This window comes from Heterocephalus glaber, unplaced genomic scaffold (genome assembly GCF_053883595.1).
Source record: "Heterocephalus glaber isolate CG9 unplaced genomic scaffold, H.glaber_assembly_v1.0 deba00001457, whole genome shotgun sequence".
Classification (NCBI taxonomy): domain Eukaryota; kingdom Metazoa; phylum Chordata; class Mammalia; order Rodentia; family Bathyergidae; genus Heterocephalus; species Heterocephalus glaber.
In genome coordinates this window covers 16,862,111-16,884,238 of record NW_028258305.1, presented here as the reverse complement: position 1 = coordinate 16,884,238, position 22,128 = coordinate 16,862,111, and the positions used below count along the sequence as shown (strand labels likewise).

The 22,128-nt window shown below is 32.9% G+C and overlaps 1 long non-coding RNA gene across 2 annotated transcripts in view; it reads left to right on the top strand.

Moving 5' to 3' along the window:
* LOC106008901 (uncharacterized) overlaps nt 1-21,891 on the top strand; it is a 185,738-nt gene extending 163,847 nt beyond the window's left edge. Inside the window, exon 3 of one of the 2 annotated variants that reach the window (XR_015453113.1) lies at nt 16,982-21,891. This is a non-coding gene — a long non-coding RNA (uncharacterized LOC106008901). Of the gene's footprint in view, nt 1-4,731; nt 8,144-16,981 lie in introns of those variants that run through there. The other variant, XR_015453114.1, reaches the window with a different exon arrangement.
* Nucleotides 21,892-22,128: the final 237 nt, after the last annotated feature.

Here is a 22,128-nt window from a genome sequence, read left to right as displayed (position 1 = left end):
TTTCTACTAAAGGATATTAGTGTCGTTCACTGTAACTCTATCATGAATATTCTTACTTACATCTTTGTACTCTAATGCAAAAATGTATGTCTGAGAAATACCTTAGTGGAATTTCTGGGTTAAAGTGTATCTATGTTTTGATCACATAGTTATTACACAATTGCTTGCTCAATAATTTTACCATTTATGCTACTTATGTGCAACAACTTGGTAAGCAACTATGTGAATTGCTTTTAATAATAAAAGTAAAACATGTTCATTATTTAAAGATATTAATTAAACAATATTAAAGAAAAGCAAACTTTTTTCTTCCTCAATCCTGCTGCAAAGATTAATCAAATTTCAACTTTTTATTTTCTCTCTTCTAAATTTTTTTGATAATTACCTCCACATCTCTAAATTCTGCTGCATCAAGATCATTGATTAATCCATTTTAGATATTATGTAATACATTCCTGCAATGCCAGATTGGAATCTGGCTCACATATATGATTGTCAAAGTTTTTCTCAGGTGTGTGCTCACCATATATAATGAGTATACTACATAATTATATAACTTTATATACATAAAACCTCATTACTAGTTCCATGAAATATAGATCATTTTGCCTGGAGTCTCTCTATTAGATTGAACATATTTTCCCCCTTATTACCTTAAACAATCTCTCTATTCTTGAATTTCGAAGGGATAAAATCCTGCACCATGCACTGTCTAGCTATTATCACATATTATTTTATGGATGTGAGATGTATTGTTTTGTTACTTGTAAATGTAGCTGGTTCTTTTTATCCATGTTATTTAATTGATCAAAAACTCCAGACTATCCATTCACTTAATGAATCTCTAAGTTATTTCTGGTATTTGATTATTGTGAATAAAGATGTTTCTTGTATGTGTCCTTTGGTAGACATAGGCATACACACAAGAGTAGAATTGACAGAGTATAAATTACTCATATGCTTACCTTACCTTAATAGATATTGCTAAACTGTTATTAAAAGTACTAAATCAGGCTGGGGATTTAGCTCAGGGGTTCCGCTGCCTGCCTCGCACACGCAAGGTCCCGATTTCAATACCCAGTACCAAAAAAAAAAGTACTAAGCCATTTTATAGTTCTATTAGCAGTGTGTGAGAGTATTTGTTTTTCCATACACTAAGTAATATTTAATATTGGCAGTGTTTTTAATTTTGGCCACTCTAATGTGAAGTATTAGTTTTTAATTTGAATTTTTGTTATAGCTATATAAACTAAAGTATCTTTTCATATGCCTCCTGGTTATTTGGATACTTTTTTTTATGAAGTGTCTGAATCATTTGCCTATGTTAAATAAAGTTGTTGATCTTTTACTTCTTGACTTGTGAAAGTTCTTTTAACATTCTGAACATGAGTCTGTTATGATGACAGTACAAGGATTGTACCCGCCTGCTTGTGCCCTCAAAACAGAATATCATAGCCTGGATCTCTCAAACAACAGAAATTTATTTTCTCACAGTTCTCGAGGCTTAAAGTGCAAGATCTATGTGCTGCTGGACTGGTTTCTGATGAGTCCTTTCTTCCAGCTTGGAAATGGTGGCTGTCTCCATATCATCACATGACCTTTTTTTCTGTGTGAACACATCCCTTGTGTGGCTTTTCTTGTAGGGACATCAATTCTATCAGATTGGAGCTTTCCTTTATGACCTAAATTAACCTTAATTACCTCCTATATTCTGTCTTCAAGCACAGTCCTAGGAGTAAGGACTTCAACGTGTGAATTTTAGGGAGATACCGCTCAGTTTGTCCAGTTTTCTGAATTTTAAGTAAGTCCGAATCATCTTTTTTTTTTCGGTACTGGGGATAAAACTTGGGACCTTGTGCTTGTGAGGCAGGCAGCAGAACCACTAAGCTAAATCCCTAGCCCCCAAATCATCATTTTTAAATGATATGGATTATTTGTATGTGATTTGTATAATCTTTGCCTTCCTAAAGCTCTTAAACATTAAGTACTTTTTCCAAGAAATTTTATGGTCTTACTCTTCATATTGAGGCTATAATCTATTTGAATTGATTTTTCTGTAGAGTATAATAAAGATATATATTAATATCTAATTGATGTAGCAATATTTATTAAAAACATTATTCTTTTCAATTTATTACTAACTGATCCAGCATTATTTATTGAAAAGATTATTCTTTTCTACACAGAATCGCCATGCTGCCTTAGTCATAAAGCTGAATTTTTCTAGTTTCATACCTATGTCTTGTGCTGTATATTATGAATAAAAGAGAAAATTTAAGAAACAAATTTGATTTCTCTATATTATCATGAAAACAATCTCAAACAGCTTTTGAGTCAAAGTATTAAAGATAAGATTAAAATGAACAGATTAAAATGAACTATGTAAAAGTCTATTCAATAAATAATAGTGCATGGTTCTGCCTCCTGCTTCACAAGCGAAAGGTGCTGAGTTCGATCCCCAGTACCAAAAAAACCAAAATAATAATGGTGCAAATAGTTAATAAACACATATAGATAAAATAACAAGCTTGCTAAGAAAGAGGCATATTTAAAACATAATAGATATGGTATTTACACAATGTACAGAGAAACCTTATTAGGGTTAAAGTATACCAAGTATCAGCTACCACTTAAATAAAAAAATAAAATCATAAATGTGTACTTTAAATTGAAAATGTTATTGATAACTAGTAATTTCTGGAGAAACAAGGCATTTTTAAAAAATGTATGTGCAATATTTAGTTATAAAATATCTTTAAATATATTCATTTTGCCTTCATACTTAAGTGAAAATTTTGGTTAGATATACAATTCAATGTTGAATATAAATTTTCTATAATATTTTGAGAGGATTATATACTACTGGCCACTAATGTCTGATGTTGCTGACAATGTGTTGATGCTAGTGATATGTTTCTTTTCCTTTTCTGGATTTGCTTATTTCCCTTGTTTTGTTTGAGTGGTGGCTGTTTTTTTCTGTGTCTGATTGCTGATTTTATGTTCCAGAAGTTTAGATTTTCAAAATAAGTCTAGATATAGCCTTTTTTATTACCATCTGGAATATGGTGGAGGTTTAGATTATACTTTAACTCTGGACCACTCTCTTATATCATGTCATTGATAATTTTCTTTTCAGTAATCTCTCTGTTGTTATTTCAGAACGCATGCTTGTGATTTAGGACTTTAAGAACTAATGCACTCGCTTCTTCTCAAGCTGTGTATTTATTTGACTCTTCAGATTCTAGTTTTTTTTAGTAGTGACGAAAAGCTACCTTTATTTTAGTAATAATGTATCAATATCCAAGAAGCCTATCCTTTCTTCCTTCCTTCCTTCTTTCTTTCTTTCTTTTTTTTATGATGTTGGAGATTGTAAATACCTTGTACATGTAGGTGAGGGCTGTCCCACTGAGCATTTGTTATATCCCCAGCCCACCACAAGATCTTATTCATTGACAAGCCACACAGGGACAATGCAAATACACTCTGCTTTGTTCTATTTTATTCTACAATGTTCCCACATTTTATATGTAATCATAATAACAGAGAAATTACACATATGATTCAGTCATATAGGTTAAGTACCAAATAAGCCTTAGTTGAAATTTATAAATACATACACACATAACATTTAATAACCTTTCACATTTTGCATATACATATAATGCTATTGGTCTCTAAAATGGTACATAAGCCCTACTGTAATCACTTGTTAATGATAGTTGATGCTCCATATTGAAATGTTCTCTGACTAGAAGCATTTTCCTGTGATATCCTATTGAACCAAATACAGTGGTGTGGGATGTTTGTTGCTTGGTCCGTGTGAACTCTTATTTTGTCATATATTCAGTATTGTAGCAAAGATTTGGACCCATACATACTGACAAAATTCACAAAAGGAAACCCAGGAAGAGTGTCATTCTGTTTTCAAAGCAAATATTATAGCATTGCAGGTGAAGAAAACAGAGGGAACAGATTAGGAACTAATTAATTGTGAAAAGATGTTTGATATTATAAAGGTAGCTACCTATATACACTTCCCTCAAACCTGATAAAAGTGCCCAACATTTCTATGAATCACAGATAGAATTAACTTTGGCTGGCTCCCAAGGAAGAATGTTTTGGATGGAAAGTAATTGTTGATATATGAAGTCAAATACACAGCAGAAGCTTTGTGTGCCTCTTGTTTAGAATGCCCTCTCAGTACTGTTACATCCTCTCCATTTGCTAAACAAGCTATTTGTGAAAAAGTCTAAAATTAAAGCTGAAACATGCTTTATATTTGGGTCATTATTAATAAACTATATGCTTAACCATCTATATTTGGACTTAGGTAACAGAAAGTTTGATCATAGTTTACATCCCTTTTATACACACACACACACACACACACACACACACACACCGTGTACAGTATTATACATTTTTTTTATTTTGTGAAAGTTATTTCTATCAAGCCATTAGGTAGAGAATTTAAAACCTGGGAGCAGGAGTATCCATATGCTAATGAACAGAAGGGTAAATGCCAATGTATGTAACTAATAAAAAAGTATAAAGATAAAGGGAATGAATGAAATAGAATCTAAGACTAGGGAAAAATGGAGCACTTACAATGATATAATTCAAAGCAATATTAGAAATCATAGATTTTAATAGCAAAAAAAGGTATTGAAATAAGCAGTTTTTCTGCTGCATTAAGAAAATTAACTAATCTTTTAAAACCATATTTTACAGGGAATAAGAAGAAAATAAAAAGTGGAGATGGTGTAACAAGCTAAGAAAGTAACTCTGGGAAAGAAAATGGAGTTTACAGCATTGAAAAAAAAATAAAAATATAACTACTGACTAAAGCTCACAAGGGAATACTTTTTATAAAATGTGAACATACATAAACCAGCAGGACCAAATAAAATGGATCCTTGGGCATTGAGGGAATTGACTAATGAACTTCCCAGCACAATCACAATTGTAGCTCATAAGTAACCGAGTGCTACAGAGAACCAGAAAATGGAAAACAAGAAATGTAGCATCATTTACTGGAAAGGGGGAAGCATTGTTTTATCACGTACCTTCCAATAAGCTGAATGCCGACACTTTAAGAAACAAAATAGACCATTAGAGCTGCCCTACTTGAATTCCTCCTGGGCAAGCTCTTCAGTGTGGATGGTATATAGCTCAATTTGCAGAGCAATGGGAAACTCTATAAATAATATTTGCTGAAGAGTGCAATAGAGTTACACTCAACAAAACCCACTTGGAAAATTCAGTTGTTCTACCCCCTAATCTTGTAGAAAGGATAGATAACAAATGGAAAGCTCCATAGTTAAACATTTGGGATATTCATAGTATAGAATAATTCATCAAGAATATTAATTTGCGAGAGCCGGGGATTTAGCTCAGTGATTCTGCCGCTGCCTCGCAAGACCAAGGTCCCCGAGTTCGATCCCTGGTACCAAGAAAAAAAAAAAAAAAAGCAAAGGAATATTAATTTGCACTAAAGAAAGATGGAGGAAATTAATTTTAATTTTATTCTACCATTGAGCTCCTATGGGCTTAGATGCTCCATAGGGCTGAATTTGAGTTCCAGATCCTAACGTTTATTTTTTGATCATAGAAATTGGCTATCAAGAAAATGCCTAACAATAAAAATTATCTATTTATATGTGATAGCTTGCATAATGGAAATAAGGCAGCTACTGTGAAAATTAAGATGAATAACCTGAGGGCTGGGGGTGTAGCTCAGTGGCGTCGTGCCTGCCTAGCAGTGCAAGGTCCTGAGTTTTATCCCTAGTACCAAAAAAAAAAAAAAAAAAAAAAAAAAGAACAAGAAAACAAATTGATTACATAGAGCAAAGGCTGGAAAAATAACAAGAGTTCAACAAAATTTAGTATCATTCCCTCTCTCTATCTCTATCATAATATCCTTTAGCTCTTTTAGCACCACAGTTAAATTTTGAAGATAAGTACATAGGATATACTTAGTTTTCTATATCAATATTTCATAAATTAAAATAGAAGATCTCATAGGAAAAAAGTTTAGTCTTGGCAAAATGTTACAAAAAAAATTGAACTAGTTTTTCATGCATCATAGAGAAAACTAATTTTTTTTTTGCTTTTTTCTTGTGCCTAATTGGGCTTGAGAGGTGTAATAAAATAATTATTATATTTAATGCAAAGCAAAAACCACAACAATGCAATATTTTTGCTAATATGAACAAGACATGCAGATATTTCTCTACCTCTTTAAAAGGGTGGCAACTTAAATTTGTTTCATTGAATTGATTTAAAATAATCATTCATAGCACCTGGCTCCCACATAAAAGTTTTATTATCTTCATTTGTCTACAACTAGCCTAGAATGTCTTTTTGAGGGTTTTTTTTTGCTACTATTATCAGTTAATATACCAGACAATGGAGATGGAAAATCTGCATTTCTGATTATTCAAAGTTACATTCATTTTTTGTTGTTGTACTGGGGAAAAATGTTTCTATTCTCTTACAGAAATATGTTATAATTTGTCTTTAATAACTACAAACATCAAAGCTGATTTTAAGTCATTCCCAATTAACCACTGAGAACTGCAACAGCCTATCACAGAGCATCTCATTCTGATTGTGGCAGCAAATAGCCGCCAAAAGTCATGCAGTCCCAAAACACTGCTGCTACGAAAAGCTTACCAATTTCAGATTATTCCTCCAGACCAATATATACAATCAGCAATGTTCTTTGTGCAGAGATACTGCATACTATAAACACAGCTCTCCACTGCTAAGCAAGACTTGAATAAGTTTTTATTTCAAATATAGAATGGCAATCTCTTTCTTCCAAATACTTTGACATCAGAAAAATTGATATTGCATTCAGTCATTTATAAACAATTTCGGTATCTTTTAAGTCAGATTTTGTTATATTCAATTCACATTAACAATTTCACAGACTGAATCAAAGGAGACTAACTCTCTTGTGGTTTACAGGCAATTTTATAATGTGTAAGCCCCAAATAAGTGTTATTTTATGGATTCTCTGTGAATCAAACTTTTCTTAAATTCAATAGAGGATCTATAATACAAGAATTCACGGGCCAGAGATTTAGCTCAGTGGTTCTGTCGCCTGCCTTGCAAGCGCAAGGACCTGAGTTGAATCCCCAGTACCAAAAAAAAAAAGAATTCACTATCTTAAAATCTTTATCTTAAATAGAATCTTCCTGTAAAGGGACAGAAAATAACTTTGAAAGGAAAATTTATATACAGAATACAGATTCCTTCTGGCATTTATCTCCTAAATTTATTTCTATAAAGGCAAATACCAAATACCAGCATCTAAATTCATCTTCTTAAGATTATATATGCTCAACAATACCTTTATTTTTGTCAGGGTAATTATTAAATCATCAATCATCATTTGAGCTACTGGGAATAGTAACTTTGCAAGATTTCTTCTGTAGTCGACTTATATAGAATTTTTTATAGTGTTGGTTACTCCACAGGGTAGAAAAGCAAACAGACCACCATAAAATCCCTTTATTACATAATTACAGTGATATTCTATTAAAGTTTCTTGTCAGCACTCTAAGTTCTGGAGAAGAATTTATGATTCAACTTCTATTCAACATTCTAACATTCTACATCACATACTAAATTCTTTGTGACAGAGAGTGCAGTGGGCTTAATTAATGTGGTAATAAAAGCACTGATATTTTGGTTTTCTAGGAAAGAATAGATTATACATATCAAAAGAGATCACTTGAAGCTAATACTACTTATTCCAAAAAGTCAAACAGAGCTACTATCAGTTAAGATACTGCCTACATATATAATATAAACTGGCACATAAAACATTCAACTATTCCTTACCTTCAAATTCTGAAGTCTAGTAGACATTTTTATAGAGTACAGTGAAACTAGCTTTATTTAAGAAATCATTCTTGGTACACATAGTTACATTCATTTTTTCTTTATTTCTTCTGTCACCTTTACTTAGTATACTTTCACATGAGAACTATTTTACCAGTTATAATTTAATGCTGCTGGCAATAAACAATTTTTATTTGGTTTCATACTATCTTTATTGTGCTGAAGCCTTGAAAATTGTTTTCGAAGGTTATACACTATATCTGTAATCACATTTCTCTTTCATTGAACAGTTTAAAAATAACAGATAATACAAATTTTTTTCAATGATCTAAGGTAAACTATCAGTATAAATGAATCAAATTAACATATATATGAAAATATTTTTGAAACAACAAAATACATAGTTTGAGGAAATATTTGAATTTCTCCCTACTTTCTATTTATGTTTTATTTTACTTTTATTTACTTATATTTTGTGCTTCTCATATAAAAGAAACCATGCAATATTTGAGCCTGTGTATCTGACTTATTTCACTTAATATTATGTTCTCAAGATGCATCCATTTAGCTATGAATACCTCAAGTTTTTCTTTATGGAAGTATGGTATTTCATTGTGTATAAACACCACATTTCCTTTTATCCATTCATCTGTTGATGGACAATTATGCTGTTTCCAACATCTAGCTATTAAAAACTGCTGCTATAAACATGAGTATGCATTCATTTCCTGTGATATGATGATTTTAACTCTTTTGCAAAGATACCTAGAGGAGGGACAGCTGAGTCAAATGGAATTTCTATTTTTAGCTTTTTGAGGAATCTCCACACTAATTTCTATTGTGGTTGCACTAGTTTACATTCCCACCAACAATGTAGAAGTTTTCCTTTTTCCCCACGTCCTTACCAGTGTTTGTTATTATTACATTTTTCTGATGATCCCTTCTTTTTGAGAGAAGATGGTATTTCAGTTTAGTTTTAATTTGCATTTCTCTGATAGCTAGATATGATGAACATTTTTTTTCTATTTTAGCCATTCGTACTTTTTCTTCTGAGAAGTATCTGTTCATTTTAGTTGCCTATTTTTTCACTGGGTCTTTTTGGGTGGGAGTAAATATTTTTTAAAATTCTTTATATATTCTTGATGTTAGTCTCCTGTCCAAATAAAAGCTGGAAAAAAAATCTCATTCTGTACATTATCTCTTTATTCTGCTGGCAGTTTCCTTTGACATGCAGAAGTTTTTAATTTGGTATGATTCCCTTTGTTGATTTCTCAGTATTATTTCTTGTGTTTTGGGGGTTCTGTTTAGAAAATCCTTACCTACACCTATGTCTTCAAGAGTTGAACCTAATTTATCTTCTAGCGGATTGTTTCTATTTCAACATTTATACCTTTGTTTTATTTTAATTTTAGTTTAGTATATAGTGAGATATAAGGGTCCAAACTAAATTTTTGCACGTAGATATCCAATTTTTCCAGCATCATCTACAATAGCATCAGAAAAAAATTAAATGCTTAGGTATTAACCTAACCAAGGAAGTAAAAAACTTTTATAATGAAAACTACATATGAAAATTACATGTGAAAAAGGAAATAAAGGAAGCAGAAAATGGAATGATATCCTCTGCTCCTAGATAGAACCAACATAATAAAAATGGATACACTTCCAAAAACTGATACACAGATTTAATGCAATTACAATCAAAATACCAACATCATTTCTACTGATCTAGAGAAACTTGCCTGAAATTTATATGGAATTAGAAGAGATCCAGAACAGCAAAAGCAATTCTGTATAATAAAAGCAAAGCAAATGACATCACCATCCTAGACTTGAAGTTATACTATAGACCATAGTAATTAAAGCAGCTTGGTACTTGCACAAAAACAGGCATGTGGATCAATGGAATGGAATAGAAGAAACAGAAAGAACCCTAGGATATTGGGTCTTTCAAGAAGGGTCCAAAAATATTATTGTGTCTCTGAAGGTTATATGATTTTTATTCTCAGTCAGCTTTAAATTTTTTACTTATTAGTTGTTTTATCATTTGATTATGATTGGTCAAGCTCTGCTTTTCCTCATATTTATGATGTATTCAGTTTTCTGAATATCTTGGAGTTATGGATTGACATCTTTCATCGATTTGAAAAATTCCTAACCAATATTTCTTAAAACATTGCTTCTTTTTCCTTTTTTTATTCCAAATATATATATATACATATATATATATGTATGTGTATATATGTATATATATTTGTATATATGTGTATACACATACATATATATTGTTCCTTGTGATAGTTAACTAACTGTGTCAATTTGAGTAAGAAATGCCCAACTAAATTGATTCAGCAGAGTTCTGGGTGTGGAAGACCCACCCTTAGGAGGATTGTCCAGGAATAAAAAGAAGGAAAGCTGCTCCTTCTATTTCTTCAGAGGAGCTCCAGTCTTTGCTTTCATATTGGACATGGTCTTCAGCCTTGCAGCTCAGACTCTTCAGCCTTCCATTGCAGACCCTTTGGCCTCCTGATATGGACTTGCGTGGGGCTCCAGGCCTTCGATTGGATCCTTTGGATATCCAGCGTGCAGACAGTCCCTTTGGACTCTTTCACATCTGACTCCGTGGGCAGCCACCATAAACCAATTTTGTAAATTCTTAAATATTTGTACATATTGCATTGGATCTTTTTCTCTAGTATGCATTGACTTTTCATTTTTCACAGTCTTTTTGTAAGTTTGTTTTGACTTTTCACAAGTTCTTCACAAAGACTCAAGGTTTTCATATTCTACCTTTCAATTTTTTTCTGCTCTTTAGCTCTCTAATGGATATTTAATTTCATGTATGTTATTTTGCTGTTAGAAACTGTCAGTTTTACTCTTCATAAACTCCAAATTATCTTCTTTTTAAAAATGTTATTAATTTTGTTATATTAATCTAGTAACTTCTAATGATTTCCTTGCTATCTCCAGTTTTGATTATTATATTAATACATTTCTATATCTTAATTATTAGCAATGTTTCTTACTTTATAATATGTTTAATTTTTAAAATATGTTGTATATTGTGTGTGGTACATTGAAGTTCCTCTGGGTTATATTAAGTCTGTCTAAAAAGTTTTAAATTTTGCTTTATTAGGCAATTATTAGGAAATTTTATCAATGTGTTATCTTTCCTTTCTTAAGGTATGGATTTAGTTTTAGTAGGTGAGTTAATCTCAGTTATATCCTTTCTGTTAGAACATTCCTATTCCTAGGTCTCAACTAGCATCCAAACTTTTCCTAAAGTTTCAAAATTTCTTAGAAAAATATTGTTTGTCTATATTATCTGGACCTAAAATCTATACACTGGTAGACCTCTCAGTCTTGCTTTGTAAATATGTTGATTGAGAGCCGCGAATCTAAGGAATAATCTGGGTGTTCCTCTTGGGTACTCTATTTCTAATAGCTGCCCCCAGATACCAACTTCTTAGCAGTCCTGAAACAAATCATTATTTCTTGACTCCAAGAAGATGATTGCTCTTTTATTCAGCTCAACTTCTTTATGAAGTAAGGTGCTAAGCTCCTAAAGTGGAAAATTAGATGATTTTTGGTTTTAATCCATGATGAATATGAGGAATGTGGGCCTATTGATAATGGTTTCATGACTACAAAGAGTTGTGTCATAGTTTGTCTAGTTTTTACAAATGTTTACCAAGCCCCAAATCATCTAAATGCTCACAGTCAGAAAGAATGAAAAGAGTAATTGCATATACACTAAAGCCACAATATATCATACTAATTATTTTATATATAATTTAACTCATGTTATTTCCTTCTGTCCCACCCTACATTTATCAATCTTGGCAATGATTTTTTGGAAAGTCTAAAGGAAATATATTCATATTATTTTATTTCTTTTCTTGTTTATTTTCTGTCTAAATGTTTAAAATTTGCTATTAGGCTTGAAAGGAGATTCTACAAAGCATTGGAATCTATCTTAGTTATTTTCTACCACTTTCTTAAAATATTTTATTATTTTTGAGCTCACATTTTTTCAGTTGAATATTTCCAACTTTTATCCTGATCTTTATTGTAAAGTTGTCCCCTTATTAGCAATTTTAAGGCTCTAGTCTGTCAATGTCAAAACTAGCTCAGTTACTTAATACTATTTTCTTTTAATTTTGAGGCATTTGTCCCCCATAACACCTAATGTGTCTCTTAGTAATCTCTACATTCTCAGATCCAAATAGACTCTTCCTTGTTATGCTTGTAAGAATGGAACATTTCTTCTTTGCCAGGTACTATAATTGAAAAATTTGTTTTCAAGGCACTGCTTCCTGTTTATTGCCTCCTGTGGCAAACAGCAGTGGATGGCACATCCCCACGTGAGGCATCCTTCCAAACTCCAGAAGCAGTCTTGACTATATTCTACTTGTTAGGTGTCTACCAGTAAGATTCATGTATGCATTTCCCTTAAAGAATGACCTTCTCTTTATATTTGATATCTTTGTATTCCTTAGAGTCCTTTTTACCCATGGTAGTTAATATGTCATTACAAAATACCTTCTTTATATTTCTTCATAACATTGCCCCATTCAAATTACTCTATAGTTTATGGGTCCTGATTGACCCACTACTATGTGATATCAAATTAGTAATTGAAACAATGCTTTGAGAAAATATGCAAAAGGGGGATTTGGAGATTGGCTTGATGATGCATTTGGTCTCCAGTAGAGTCCTAATATCCTTGCCAATTTGACACGTTTTGTAAGCAATCAATGAAATGAAGTGACATTCAAATAATCAAGCTATAAACTCTGGTTAATTATAATGACATGTCCATTGAGAAAAGTTCTTTGAAAGCCCAGAAAGATGTCATGCTTGGCATACATGGCCACAGTGACAGTTATAAGAGCTTTGCTGTTCTAAGGCTTTAATGGAGTCTATAGGATGGCTTATACAAAGGAAAGGACAAGATTGAGTCCTTTAATCTCACATGAAAACCAGAGAACTTCCATGACAGCCCTAAATGCATTTCTTATTTTTTGCAGCCAGGAGCCTAAAATTTGTTAAAAAATCAAACATAAAATTTAATTTTATGTTGTTGAACTCCAAAGCCAGTTGAATTCCCAGTCTTCAGTGTTTCCAAGGTGAATGTTAAAACATTGATTCAGAACGAAAGGGACCTTGAAGCCCTGAATCTATCTTTAAACCCCAAATCATTTTGATCCTCTTACCAGTGGTAGTATCTTGCTTTTGAGGACACTAGTTCCACCATTTGAAAATACATGATAACATCATGTAGGAAGGAATTCTATCATATTCCCCATTTAACTGACCAATTTGGCTTGCATAAATTGGACAGATCTCGGAGAATGACTTTAGCTATTAGAAACTTAATCAGATGGTGACTCCATTTGCAGTTGCTGCTCCACATTTATCCCCTTTTTTGGAATAAATAAAAATGAATTCTTGTAATCAATATGTATGTAGCAGCTCTTGCAGTTAGTTCTTTTCCACCTATACCATTATTCAAGAACCATCAAAGCAGTTTGCTATTACCCAACAGGTCCAATAGTATTATTTCTTAAAATTAATTTTATTGGTACATTTTAGATACACATTCATCATAGGGAAATTTGTGCATGTACATAATATATCTTAATTCTTCTTTTAGATTTTCAAAATCTCATCCCAGGACTCCATTAATTCCACTGTTCTATGCCAAAATATAGTCAACAGACATCATTATGATTTTGTTATTCCATTAAACATCACACAGGTGCTCTATAGTCACCATATTAAATAAATTAGCTCTGATGAACAGAAAGTAACAAATATTTCAAATACCTACATGGAGATATTAGAGGTTGTATGATAAGTCATCCAAAATTTCAGGGTACAGTCATCTCAGTGAAGTGGCTCAGAACCTCTTATCTGAAGATTTAGTGGTATAGAGTAAGTCAATATATATCTTATGCTGTGCATATCTATAAAAGCTAAACTGCTGCTCCCTATAACATGTACAATAAAAGCAAGCAAAGCATTTGGTGGACCGTTTATAGATTTTTGAGATAACATTTAGAACATTCAAGTATGCAATTTACATCCATATAAAGAGTCACACAAATGGATGTCATTTTCACATGAAGATCAGAGCAAGAAAAGACTCTAAAACAAGGTCAGGTTGAAATTCAAACTACCTTACCATTTGGTTCTTATGACTGAGCAGATTCAATGATAATTAACATATCCAAAGCGAACAGTAATGTTATGTTGAACTTTGGCCAGAACATATAAAAGAATCCTAGTATAGTTCTCTTAGATTACAAGATAGATCAAGTAAGTTCAGAAGATAAAAGTAAAACATGTGGAAGTGATTCAGATTTTTTTCATATCAACTGTTTTCCTATTGTCTCTTGCTCTTCAATATTCCCTGGGCTCTTATAATGAGAAGTATCTCTTAATACCATTGACTGAGGAAGAAGGAAAACTCAAGCTTGGCTTCACTGTGGCTATGGTACATACAAATGTTAACTCAAAATGTACAGAAAAACACCAAAGCCACACTTACAGAAGTCCTGAATAAAATGTGGTGAAGTGAAATCTTCTAAATGGGCAAAATTTAAGACATTACATTAATATTTGATTATGCACTTTGGGTGGAATCAGAGCTATCTAGAAGGATGAACCTGTACTAATTCATGGGGAAACTAGTTGACTTGAAAACTACTTGGCTGGGTAGTCAGAATCTTGAAAAGATCAGAACTAGAAGACTGATAATGAAGAAGTCTTGGAGAGAGGTATGGATGGATTCTCCGAATTGACAGACTACAAAGAAATGTGTGTCCCATGTGAGCACAGAACAAAGAACATCTACAGAATAGGTTTTTTATAATCAGTTGGACACAATTACATACTCTGAATATCAGAAAGCACTATCCCCAGTCATATTATATCAGTAAAGTAGCCATGTCATTGGAAATAGAAGATATGCATGGGCTGAACAACACTGCTTTCTTGTATTTTTCCTTACAGCACTTATTCTCATAAAGAGAATTATTTTGTCAAATGAAATGCACCATTTGTTTCATATCAGTGTGATTAAAATGTGCCACATCATTTGAAATCAGTTGAACTGATAGAAAAGTGGTTTACTGATGTCTCACTTCGAGGGCCAGGTGGCAGACAGTAAAGATAGTGTTATGTTTTGTATGATTCATTACAGAATCTACCTTAAATCAGAGAATATCTCCTCATAATCAAAACACATGGGTATGGGAGTCAAGATGTGAGAGTTCCTCTTCTAACTATCATATCTTATAACCGCATATCAGAATGTTTGTTTCCTATAGCAGAAATTTAAGGTTTTGCTGATTTGGAGCTCTTAGTTCCCAAAGTAGGGGTATTTAACCAAGAGACACATCATTGGCTCCATTATATTAAAAAATGGTACTGATAACAACTATTTTTGATCTTCATGTTGGAAACAATATGCAGGACAAAAGGCTACTCCACTAGGCAGAAAGGTTGATCACAATTACAGAGGGAAAAAACATTAAGTTGTTGCTTTACGATGCAGGAACAATGTCTACAATTAGACATTTCTTTAAGGTCTTTCTTAGTACTTCCATTTTCAACAACAACAACAACAACAACAAAAAAACACAATGCCAAGAAAAAGCATAATGTTACCAAAATACAGACCTTTATAACAAAGTTCTGAGATGCTAAACTGGGTAAAGAATTTTAATCAGCCAAAACCTAGTTAATGGTGGAGAAAACAGGGAATAGGTACTGGAAAAATAAATCCCTCATTAGCAAATATGGTATTTTGACCTGCTAAAACAATTACTACTGAAATTGCTTTGCAATTTTTCTCTTTGCTTATAACATGTAGATGATTATGTATATATGTGAACATTTTTTCTTTTATTATTTGCATTATAATTGTATATACAGTTTTAACAGTGGGATTACAACTTAATGTATAGGTAACAGAATATTTAGTAAGACTACAACTAAATTGTGGGTATAGTTACTGTTAAGACTATACATTTTGAAGAAGTTGGATAAGTTTTTAATTTTTTTTTCTTTATTTGTAGTATATATCTATTAGTATCTATTAATTTTACAAGATTTTGAGTGTCAGTGTGATGTCTTCACACATGCATATATTTTTATTATATCCATCTTCTTTTTACTATACTACTTTTGCCTTATTATCTTCTAAGTCTCTCTATTATCATAACATCTGTTTTAGAATCTTCATGTGATACTTATCTTTTTGAGCATAGTTCATTTCACTTAAAATGATTTCCAGTTCCATCTATTTTTCTGCAAATGACAAAACTTTGTTCTTTATGGTTGAATCATAGTATTGGTAACAAACTATGGAAAACTCAGAAGAGTTTGTGTGTTTAGATTCTCTTCTATGCTCTGAGCCTTTGGAAATGAGGATATTCCTTTCCTTTGATAGAGGGAGGATCCCTTTGAAATGAAGGACTTATGACTTACTTCAAAAGTTAGCTAAATTTTATGGCCCAGTCTTGGGAAAAAAAGGATGAGTAGAGTTTTACTTAGACCCATTTTAGAAAAGAAAGAGCAAGAGAAGATCAGGGAGATCCCCTAGCTTCTGTGGGTTTCTCATTTTGCTTTGGTTTAAAATAGTATGCTGAGCTGCCATGTTTTAAGGTTTTATGTCCTGAGTCACAACACTCCTAATATCACTGTAATTCTTTTGAAAGTCATCTGAATAATCATTCAAAAAATCAAGCAGTTCTAGAATGTATGCACTCAAAAATCACATTTTTGGTCTGTATTTAAATTTATGATATGTTAAAAATTATCCACAAATTTTAAAATGTGTGATAAGATATATAATTTTAAAATGTTCTTCTAGCAGATATAAGATCAAAGATGTTAGTGATAGCTGCTTTTCAATATTATATATAGATTTCTTTTCTGCCCAGGAAAACCACATGGAATTAACGGTTGGTGACTATATTCCATTCTACATTAGCAAAATATCTTATTTGAAATAAGGAAACAAAATAAATAACAGATTCAAATATACCTTTTTAAAGTATCATTTGACTTAAAAGGATGTAAACAATGAATAAAAAATATGTGTTTGGTTTTTATTTTTCAGTAAAATAAAAGAGGCTGCTATCGGAGATATCCATGCCTATATAATAATTGCCTTTAAGAAATAAGTGATGGGCAAACTGTCCTTGCCTTCAATAGAGAACTGCATTTCTTAATGGATCCCTGCTCAAGACACCTCTCAAAACAGTGAGAGTTACTGGCTCTGGTTTGTATTTGCGTGAGCTAATAAGCATTTCTTCGGAGAAGATGTTTTACCTGTCAGTAATATCTGGTGTTGTATCGGTTTCTTCTTATGCTTGTTTGATTTATTCTGAAATGCTTCAAATATACAAAACATGCAAAGAACAATGTAATAAATTCCCCTGGGCCTGTAACCAGATTTAGGAAATGTTAACATTGGGGTCTGTTTGTATTTTATTTTTACAGAAATAAAAAATACGCTGATGCAACTTAGACTTATTTTGTATCCCTGCCCAAACATTCCCTTCATTTTCTCCTCAGATACAATTGGTTTACCTTTACATGTAATATATTTTTAATTCATATGTACTTATGTTTGTACATATAAAATATAGACAATTTTGGATATTTTTAGGCTTTGCATAAATTAAATCATACTATTTTCTCTTTTTACCTCATTTTCTCTTTAATAATAAGAATTCAAAAATTGTTTTAGAATAGAAGTAGCTACAGAGGGCTGTGAATTTAGTGCAGTGGTACTTCCACCTGCTTCGCAAGTGCAAGGTCCTGAGTTCGATCCCTGGTACAAAAATAAAAAATAAAAAAAGAAGTAGCTACAGTTCACTTATTTTATTTCCTAAGTACCACCTTATTTCATGAATTGATAAATCAAAACTGTTTCCCCTTTCTCTTTTATAGACATTTAAGGTTTAACCTTCCCCACTTTTTTATTTCTTTTTGATTGGTTTTGGTATTACAAATAATGTGTAAGTGGTACCTCTGTCAAATAAAAATAAATCCAGACTTAGAAGTGAGAGGCCTTTTTCAGAATAAACACTATTGCAATAGGGAGAACACTGTAATCTCAGAAATCTGTAAATGTATCAAAATCAGGTAGAAAAGCTTTTCAGTTTTAGAGTAAAATACAGCTGGATCTTGTAAGGGAAAATTGGACACTCATGGGAAATGACCATGTGGATCTGTTTTACTGTGGCAAATCAATTCCCAGGAAAATCTGTTAAAGGAACCTTTTTATTTTTCACTATTCATGCTTGGGAATATAAAGAATTGCAAGGCCTGGAGGAAAGAGAAGAACCTGATTAATGTTTGTGGAGACAAAGCAGAGGATGTGAAATGGCAATTGTGAGTGCTCGGTTAGTTTGCTCCATGGTTTAAGAGAAAAAAATCTGTCCTTAAGCATTATTATTGATAGAATAAGAGTCATTGTGAGGTGTAGAGTGGTCCCACTAGTGGTCAGGGGTAGATATCTTTTCATTGTCATGACTCTGAAAGACTTTCTTTATTCATATATTGAGCAAGCTTTCAGACCAACAGAAATTGTAAGATCATAGTGACTAGCCATTTGAAGAGATGTGTATCTAAGAGTAAGATAAAAAAGATTGACCCTTAAAAGTTGGACCCATAATTAAAGCCAAGATCTGAGTTTGGAAGACAACTTATTGAAATTTCTGAATGTTGAGTCTGAAGCATCCTTGTTCAGCTGGTAGAGTTAGGACAGAACTGGCAACCTGACAAAGTGCTCAACTTGCAGTCTGAATATTTTTGACAGTCACATACACATCAGAGAAGATTCTGGAAAAATATACATGCAATCTCCTAAATGAATGTTAGAGTTTCCCCTTAGGAGGCCAGGACCATGTGCTAAACAGTTGCTTCGCTGGAGTTTCTAGCTCTTTAGTAATGATGTTAGTAGCTCGGGTAAGATTGGCTAGTCATGGATATTTACTGAATCACCACACAGAAGATACATGGGTTTCAGTAGATTCTGACTGATTTTCACAACAGCAGTTTCCAGAACAAAGAGTATTCTTACTGTGCAAGATCAGTTGCAGCAGACAAGTCTTTCAGACTGCTCCCACTATCTTGGTTTTTTATCCCAAGGCTTCTTGAGAATCCGGTGAGAGAGAAAGCTCAGAGACTTCTTCTGGGGCTGGAATTTAGGTGCCCAAATTTGTTATTGCACCATATTTTTAAATCAAACTTCTAGTTAATCTAATGCCTGCAAAATTTAGGTCAGAGGTAATAGATGTTAAGAGAAAAAAAGAAAACAGTATGGTTAAAAATTTGATAGGGGCTAATTAGAAGAACTAGAGAAAAGAACCTAGTTCAAGTAGCAGGCAGATGCCAATAGATATGCCTGGCACCAATAAAGAATGCTTCATTAATGGTTCTCTAGGTTCATGAGTATAATTGTCCAATGGATATACATCTTGGAATTTGTACAAACTCTTTTAATAGAGATGCTGTTCCATTCAACTGGCAAGAAGCAAGTGATTACATATTGTATATAGAAGTAGGAACTGTACTAGTTAGCTTTCTATCACTGTGACAATATATCTGAGAAAATTATTTTGAAAAAGAAGAAAGGTTTATTTTAGCTTATTGTTTCAGAGATTTTAGTTCAAGTTTAGCAGACTCCATTTCTTTGTGCTAAGGCTACATAAAACATCATGGTAGCAGGGGCAAATGATAGAGGAGGCTTCTCACCACTTGGAAGCCAGGATGGAGGGGGGCTGTGCACAGAAGTATGTGTTAGTGGGCTTCTACTTTGGTCCATCTGGCCATCTGGATGGATGGTGCTGCTCTCATTTAGGGCTTGTCTCCTCATCAACTTGAGGATTTAACCATTTCAGAAAATTTACATTTGGTTCATATGACAAAGCTAAAAATACACATTCTTGTTTCCTATAGAAATAGTGTAGGTATTTGAATTGATGTCAAGGCAGATGTGGTTACAAATATTTAAGCCCACAAAATGAACCTTGGTTATATTATTGTAGAAACATAATTTAACTTTTTTGAAAAGATAAAAGCACCTTCCATTTGAAGACTAAAGTAAAATCCAAAAGTCACCTTAGGGACAATTGAAAGGATGCCATTAAATCTGAGACTGGTTTAGGATTTAGGAAAAAAAGAGATTATAAAAAAGCTTTTATGTAGCAATCAAAAGTAAAAGTGTGAGATTGTGCTATAAATTAAGTGAAAGAATGTTATGAATTCCAGTATCCTTTAAAGGACACAAGAGTTATTGAGAGAAGAACAACTCGTATGAATGGGAGGAAACAGATAGTGCAATGTGCAATGTAAAGCTCATTCCAGAAAGTTATGGTTGCAAAGAGGAGAGATATGTGAACAGCAAAGGTAACACTGCAGAGGACAGAGAAGGAAGACAATAGAAATCATGAGACAGGGAAGTAGTGAAAGAAATTCCAGGGAGTCAGATTTCTGCATCTTAGGCAGAAGCTAACTACACTGCGCTGCCATCAGCTTACTTAAAATTATTTACTTTATGCCTCTGTTTGCTTTTATCTTTGCTTTTGTGTGCTCTAAGGAGATCCTCAATATAAGTTCTCTTGGTTGGAGTGAACTTCCACTCAAGGTAGCATTTATACCTTCTTAGTTGAGAAACATAAATCCAAGGTACATGTCTTAGAATCTGGCAACAATATTAGTTAAAAAGATGATATCCTTCCTATGGGGTTCAAAGTTAGTTTTCAGGTAATGTCACTTGCTGGCAGCTAAATCTATAGTTTGAAGGTTACAGAGTTGTTGGGTTAGAAGAACTTGAGGTAAATCAACCTTAAAATCTTGATGATAACTATAGGTATAATTAATAAGATCCTTGCAATGTTTTATAACATCTGAATTAAACAGGATAGAATCTTCAAGATCCCACAAAGAATGAGTAATACTCATGGGCTGGCCATATACTATATCATACACATAGTTGCTATTGCACATCAGGAGAGGACTACATGGAAATCAGAGACAAATCTAAGGCCATAGGAGAAAAGACTGAGTCTAAGACTTCACTAGTTTTCACTAATATTCCAGATGAATGCAAATATAGGAATAATACCATTTGACAGATAAGGAAAAAATGGTTGGATTTGTTGGATGAATTTCCACTGAAATTGGTCTCTTCATCATTTGACAAACCCAATAGAATTCCTTACATGGAGAATATTTGTTTTAACAAGATTAACAATAATAGTGGCATTGGCCCTTTCACACAGCTGGTATGACAAAATACCCTAACAAAATATCTTAAAAGCAAAAGAAATTTATTTTTTATAGTTCTAGAGGCTAGGAATTCTAAGACCAAAGCACTGGAAGATTCTGTGTTTACTGAGATCAGCTTCCTGGTTCATAATGATACCTTCTTGTTGTGTCCTCAGATGGTGGAGGGTATGAAAGAGCTGCTGTGCCTGTTTTATAAAGACACTAACTAATCTTATTCATGAAGCCTCCACCCACATGACTTAATCAGCTCCCAAAAGTCCTCACCTCCTAATGTCACTCCTTTGGCAGCTAGGATTTCAACATCTAAATTTTAGAAGGACACAATTATTCAATCCATTGCACAAGGAAAAACATCAAGCTAATGAGAGTTCATGCATATATGAATAATAACATTCATAGCCTCAAGATTTGGCAAGCCAAGTAAGTTTAATTGTCAGTGAAGAAAATAGCCAGCTAAAGGGATTTCCTTTATGGCCTGACTCTTACAGCTTTACAAGGGTTATGTTTTTGACATTTGGGGTAAGAAGCCACCATGTGAGCCAGGAATGATGCTTTCCCACTGTTGTTGGCAAAAGAGTTGATTTAGTGTTTTCCCTCCTTGGTAAATGCTATTATGAGCCAGAGACCAGATTTCATTTGAGAAACTGAGGCAAGTCCACGTGGCTAAGTGTTTTTAAATTCCATCTCTTTGGATAACGTATCTGACTTGCTTTCAAGAGGACTTTTCATGTTCAGGACTTTAAATTGGGAGGCTTTACCTACCTAAACTAGAGGAGCAGGTATAATCGGAGTGAATTTAAAATTTTATCTGATTATTTTGTAAATAAAACATCTCTGTGAGTTGCCAGTTTAGCACATTTACCAGTCAGTGAATTCCTTTTTTGCTTCTTGAGTTTTACCACTCATATGAGTGCTAATACTCTACCTCAAGCATTGCTATTCTATTGGTAATTATACTTCTAAGAT